The sequence below is a fragment of the Rhagoletis pomonella genome, unplaced genomic scaffold (genome assembly GCF_013731165.1).
Source record: "Rhagoletis pomonella isolate Grant_MI unplaced genomic scaffold, Rhpom_1.0 Rhpom_scaffold_00001, whole genome shotgun sequence".
In the NCBI taxonomy this organism is placed as follows: domain Eukaryota; kingdom Metazoa; phylum Arthropoda; class Insecta; order Diptera; family Tephritidae; genus Rhagoletis; species Rhagoletis pomonella.
The window spans coordinates 34243557-34250481 of record NW_023458555.1 but is presented as its reverse complement, the minus strand read 5'-3'; positions in this window follow the sequence as shown (position 1 = coordinate 34250481).

Genomic DNA, 6925 nt, shown 5'->3' with positions numbered 1-6925 from the left:
CATTGTAATGGATACCACACAAAGGAGAGGGCAACTCGATATAGATATGCAGCACAATACTCCGACAATATTGATACGAACACATATGTATGTATATATGTACATATCAGCAGCAACTATCCCCACAGTTTCACAAAGTATTAAAGAACAACTGCGGCTCGGATAACAGCAACAACAACTAGTGCAATACGTTTGAACGAAAAAAAAGTTAAACAAAAAAATAGGATTGCAATAACAACAAGTATTTACGTTAAAGTTTTATGTATGTTGTCTCAAGCAACAAGATACATACATACATAGCAGCAACAATACCAATAACAAGTGAAAAAAAAATTAAAACAAATATAGGTACATATATATTTTTCGCACACTATTGAATTGCCTGTTTACTCTTCATACATATATAAATATATTGATGGGTCGATTGGATGTTGCTTGTCTTCTGACGACAATGCGGTTTGAACACGGTTGCCATTGTTGGTTGTTTTCAAACAAACTTGGTTGTTTTTCTTATATTTTTTCGAATTTGGTTGTTTAGTAGTTTTTTCTCTAATTTGGTTGTTTTTTTAAATTAATAATTAGCAAATTTTTTTTTATAAGAGGTTTTATTGCATACTGAATGCCAAAAATGAATATACGAATTTTTTAAATTCCTATTTTTAATGTAACATTTGCGTATAAAATACATATCTATATACAGTATTGGCCAATACAATAGCACCCCCATTTCAAAGTGATATTGTTTGCCACTCATGTTTATTTATTTATTTTTAAGAATTTTCAATTAAATGAACTCATTCTCTCATAAAACTCACATAAACTCAAGTTTAAAACTTTTTAAAAGACCGCAAAAAAGTGCAACAAATTTTCACCCAAATTTCAAACTTTTTTCTCAGAAGCGGTTGAATTTTTTTGAATACACAGTTTTATAGCCCATTCAATTTTAGTCTAATAACGTGCAAGTTTCAAGTGGCTAAAAATTACCGTTGATTTTTTAGAATTTTTTTCATCGAGGATGTTGCGGGTTTCTGCCATATAAAAATAAATTGTATTTAGTCGTTATATGGAAGCAAATGAGACAAAAAAAATTCTAAAAAATCAACGGTAATCTTTAGCGAAATTTTTTTGAAACTTGCACATTATTGGACAAAATTGAATGCGCTATAAAACTGTGTACTCAAAAAAATTCTAGATCTTCTGAGAAAAAAGTTTGAAATTTAAGGGAAAATTTGTTGCACTTTTTTGCGGTCTTTTAAAAAGTTTAAAACATTGGTTTATATGGGTTTTGTTGGAAAATGAACTGTATTTTAATTGAAAATTCTTAAAAACAAATAATTAAACATAAGTGGCAAACAATATCGCTTTGAAAGGGGGTGCTATAGATATGTCCAATACTGTATATATAATACGCGAAGGCATTTTTTGTGCAGCATGCAGTTACATGAAATATTTATAACAATGTCAGACGAAAAATATTTAAGGAAATATTAGTTCGAAAATAATTTTTAAGAGGGTTGCCGCCTGTTTTGAAAGTGGTTATACTTAAGTTACATGAAATTTTAAAATATCTTTAAGCTGAATATTTCGTTTTTTTTTTTGTTGAAAAAATTAAGCTCAAATTATTTAATAAGTTAAATGGATTGTCAAACGATGGGTATCAATCGAAATGGGTTTGAAAATAATTTATTTTTGTAAACTGTATTTAGGAGAGTTGCCATGTGCTTAAAAAAATTACATTCAACTTAATTCATCAGTTAATTGAAATGTGCATAACAATGCCAGGCGAAAAATTTTAGTTTGAAAATACCTTTAAAGGGGTTGCCAGCTGTTTGAAAAGTCGAATTTGTTTCACTTATACGAAAGAGTTATATTAGAGTTGCCATCTATTTTTATTTTATTTTTTTAAGGTCATCACATCTTCACCGTTATTTTGGATTTCCAAATTGAGAAGTCAAATTTAAGAATTGGGATACTACATAGATGTGCACAGGTTTTATTTTTTGAAGTTACAGGGAGATTTGAAATTTGATGAAATGAAAACCGAAACCATGCGAGACCTCTCATCACTGAGAAATAGTTTAGATTAATCATTAGGAATATTTTTAGAGGTTTTTGAAAAATTTAATTAAATGTTGGCGTTTTGACGCCATGCGGGTTCACTAGTAAAAACTAAATATAAGATTGAACACACAAGTATTTTAATAATTTTTCTTTTTGTAATAAGTTTGCGCTTTGTAATAGAATCGTGAAAAACAATTTGGTTTTTTTTTAGCTTTTGGTTTATTATTTTTTTAGCACGTGGCAACCGTGGGTCTGAAAATTTTTTGTCTGTGCGAGTGTGTGTGTGTGCGCGTGAGTGAACTCTTGCCCGCGTCAACCAATCAATGCGTTTTAATATTGGTTATATTTATGCGAAACGTGATTTTTTCTTTGATTATAAGCTTTTATGTTATGGCAGAGCATAACCAATAGGCATATGGTTGAATATAGAATGCTGCGGCTAAGCGTATGCTATACAAATATTATGTGAGTACTCAATCTGTGCGTGTGTAAATGACAGTTGAGCAAAGAAATTTTAAATGTATGCACACACATACATACATGCATGCATATGTACATTTGTATGTTTGTACAAACACTGTAAAATTCTAATTTAGTTAGCACAATGGCCTCAAACTGGACGTTTATAAACCCACACAAAATCTTACTTTTAAGTCCACACTCAGCTCCATGTGCAGAAGCGTGTTTGTGCAAAAATCAAAGTGTGTGAATGCGCATTTATAATAGATGAAGAGAAAATCGCTTCGTGTTTTTGTTATTTTTGCTGATTGCTTTTCTATTTGCTTATGCGATTATCTCGCCTCAGCGCAGAACCCAACGACACCCAACCTACCTAAACCGCGCCATACAATAGAAATGTGTAACTAGTAACGTCGTAGGTACTAGGTACGAGTGATGTTAGTAATGAAATCGACGCTAGCAGCATTGCTGGACGATTCGCACAGTGTGACGTCTGCATATGAACAGCCATAAATACAGTGGCGGATCTAGGATTTTGAATTTCTAATTTTATCACCGATTTGATATCAGGATATTTATGGCCAAGGATATGATGGAGCTCCAGCGATTAGTGGTGAATTCTACGGAGCCCAAGCGTGCATACAATCCGATTTTCCTCTTGCATTTATGCGCACTGTGATCCACATAGTTTTAACTCAGCCATAAATACAGCTTGTAATGTAGCTGGCATCAATTATGCGTTCCGGAATTATGCAGCGTTACATATTATTTTTTTTTTTCAAAAAGAAAATCGAAGAGCAAAATTAAACAAAATGGGAAATTAGGCCATCCAATCCCGGCATCCAGAATTCCGACAACTTTTCCATGTACCGAAATCCTGGGATCGCAGCTCCGGGATCTCGAGATTTTTACTGATTTATTTAGATAATCAGCAATTCCTAGAGTCTGAGTGAAAGTGAAGTTGGAAACGAAAAAATTTATTCAAGTGCGTTTGACATGAAACACGAAAAACACAGAACACCAAAATTTTAATTCAAGTAATGGCTTCATTCGTAAAAAATTAAATCGATTTGAAGAGCTTTATGAACTCATATTTTCCAAAAAAATTTCGATTTATGAAACATACTTTATTTTTTATAAATAAGGTTGTTAGTTAATATATTTTCGAATGTATTTAATCCTGGAAATTTAATCTATAATCTTCTAACTGGATTCTACATATCGTGCACATTCTTTAAACGTGTATTAATTCAGTATTTACCTTATCTTATCACTTAAACTGAATAAAAATTTTCAAATACATACATATATACATACATAGGTGGCAGCCCGCTACGAAAATATTTTTGGCAGTAAACTTTCTTAAACCTCTTTCGTTTGATACCCGTATTGTAATATTTCATTTATTTTATCAATTAAATCAAATAAAAATTTCAAAAAGATGGCAACCTTACAATAAAATATTTTCGTCTCTACGCCTTTTCACACCTCTTAAACCTTTTCACAGCCATATTACAATATTTACTTTATCTTATCAACTTACTTATAACGCAATTTCCAAACAGGTGGCAACTCTTCAATTTATTTCTTGTATATTTTAAGTTAGACCTCTAAAAATATATCGGTGAAAACTGCATTCAATCCCATGCATTTGTTTCCGAGTGATGCGCGTACAAACATATCGACAGACAGATAGACAGACAAAAATTAAAAAAAAAATGTTGATTTGGCTTCTGGCGCTCTAATAAAGACCGCAATTACTAATTTTGCCTCAACATCTATTATACACAGGCCTGTTACAATTTTATTATATGGGCGATTTCATCGTCCCGGGTGGGACATTTGTACAGAAAAAATGTTATTTACTGTTTAAATTTAAGTGTAAATTACTCAACAATTTTACATTTTTATAAAGCTGCACCTAAACAGTGAGTTTTGCACTGAGGTTCAGTTTCCCATGGAACCTCCCATATGTACGAATAGATGCTGGGTTGAACCGGGCTTGAAAAGCAATAATTAATATTTAAATTTTATTTTTTCGCGCAAAGGAAATTATTATTACTTAATTTTTATTTTTTCGATCAAACATAATGATTATTTTTTGATTTTTAAATTTTTCGCTCAAAGATAATAATTATTATTTAGTTTTATTTTATTTTTTTCAATTAAGAATAAGGATTATTCAAAAACCTCAAAAGCTCTACAGCGTGATTTTCTACGTATCCTTCACCGAGGTAGCGACACCCTAATAAAAGGAATTAGTCCCAAAATTGCAGGTCAAAATTTCATTTGGTTGCGTATTTAAGACCTAAATTTTATAAATAATCAATATTTTTAAATGAAAAATAATACTCAATAGTAGTTATTATCTCTGAGCGAAAAAATAAAAATCAATCAATAAAATAAAAAACAAATAACAATTATTTCCGTTGAGCGAAAAAATAAAACTCAATAATAATTATTAGTTTTAAGCAATAAAAATATAAATCATAAAATAATGATTAAGTGCTGACTCAAGTTATTTTACTCACAATGATAACCGTTCCAGCAAATTTGGCAAGGGATGAGGGAAAATCGTTCCGAAATACATCATACTCCTACCCTTTCGGAAACACAAACGACGAAAATGAGACAATGAAAATGAGAAGACTAACGCTTTCTTTAAAAATAAAGCTTCAGATAGTACCAAATTTGTGGTTGCCAATCGAATGTATAAACAATTGACAGAGCAGTTTATAAAGTTGGTTTTTGTATAATCTAAACTGTTTATCTTATTATATTTTAAATGACTTTTTATGTTATTTACGTTTAATAAAATTATTTTTTTTAAGCTCTCTTCGGGTTTTGAAGGTTAGAGGGTGTTGGTAAAAAACAAAAAAGAAACATTGTTTGCTTTTTTTTAAACCGGCCGAAAAGCTCCTTAAACTACCCCATAGGAAATTTAAAAATTGGCCCTAGAGACATAACAACTTTTTCGGAAATTTACAGTTTTTTTGGCACAAAAGAAATCTGGCAATATTGGACGCTTTTCAATTTTTCTTTCCTAAGCCTTCATTTGAGTCGCAATTTTCGCAACAAAACTCACTTTTTTGAATATTATGCCGAACTTCCACTACGCATTGAAAAAACTTTTCGGAAAGCCCACTTTAATTATTTTACTATTTATGACCGCATAGGCCACACTGTTTGCAAAGCTATGCTATGTTGCTATGCTTACATATGTATATGTACATAGTACATATATAGCCTACATATGTATGTATGTACGCCTGAGTTTCATTTCATTCTTATCGCGTTGAATAAATCGAGAGAAAGCGTTTTTTTTTTGTGTGTTCGCTTTTAACTATTTGGTCCTTTCCTGCAGCAGATTAGCAGGCGAAATTACTATGTAGGGTCGAATGTGTGCACTAGGTATGCAGTTTGCGCAGACAATGGAAAGGAGAGAGTTTAAGAGGCCAGGAAATTGCAATGATATTTAAATTGATGCAAATGTTGAATGCTATTTTCGTACTAGATGACAATTCTTTCACGATTTAACACTTTGGCATATATTTGTTTTGCGCTACACAGCTGCCGCTTCAAGCGATTATAGCAAAATTACTTGATTTTATTTTTTTTTTATAAATTTTCTTTCTTTTGTACATTTCGTCAAGAATTTTATTTTTAGTACATACTTATTTACATAGATGTGTACATATCGATGGCTGAGTGGAAGAACGACTTATGTCAGAATTTGGTTTGAAAATATGCATAATTTTTTCTATGTTTTGGAAGCAAATTGAAAACTAAAAACAAATCACCTTTTTCGAGTTGTGACAGTATTTTAGTAAATGAGCTATATGTTTGTACATACTTACATATTTTTTAAATATTTTTCTTCTCAATTGCTTGAGCTACAAGAATAGCCTAACACCGACGTTTCTAATGCCGGTTTCGTTTCTACCGAAAAATGCAATCTTCTTTTTGCCCTCTACGCACAAACAATAAGGTGAGGGCGATGAGAAGGCCACATTTTTTGTAGAAACGATATCGCCATAAGAGTTTAAATCTAAATGTTTCCTATTTTTCTTCAATTTATTTAATATTTATTAATAAAGTTTAGTTCATTATCTAACAAGAACCATTTAAATTCATATTTCCAACTTTGTGCAAAAATTATAAAAAGTCTGCAAAATTGCATCTAAATTTTCAACTTTTTAATCAGTATGCAATTACAAAAATTCTGTAAATTTCCATCTAAATTTTCAACTTTTTAATCATATGTTTTATATTTTTTTGTGTGTGCAGTTTTATAGCCCATTACATTTTATTGGTATAAAGTATTTGAAGTTCTTAAAAAATCGCGTTGATTTTTGGTAATCTTTATTCTGAATGTATTACGCACGGAAGAAAATGCGTTAAAAAA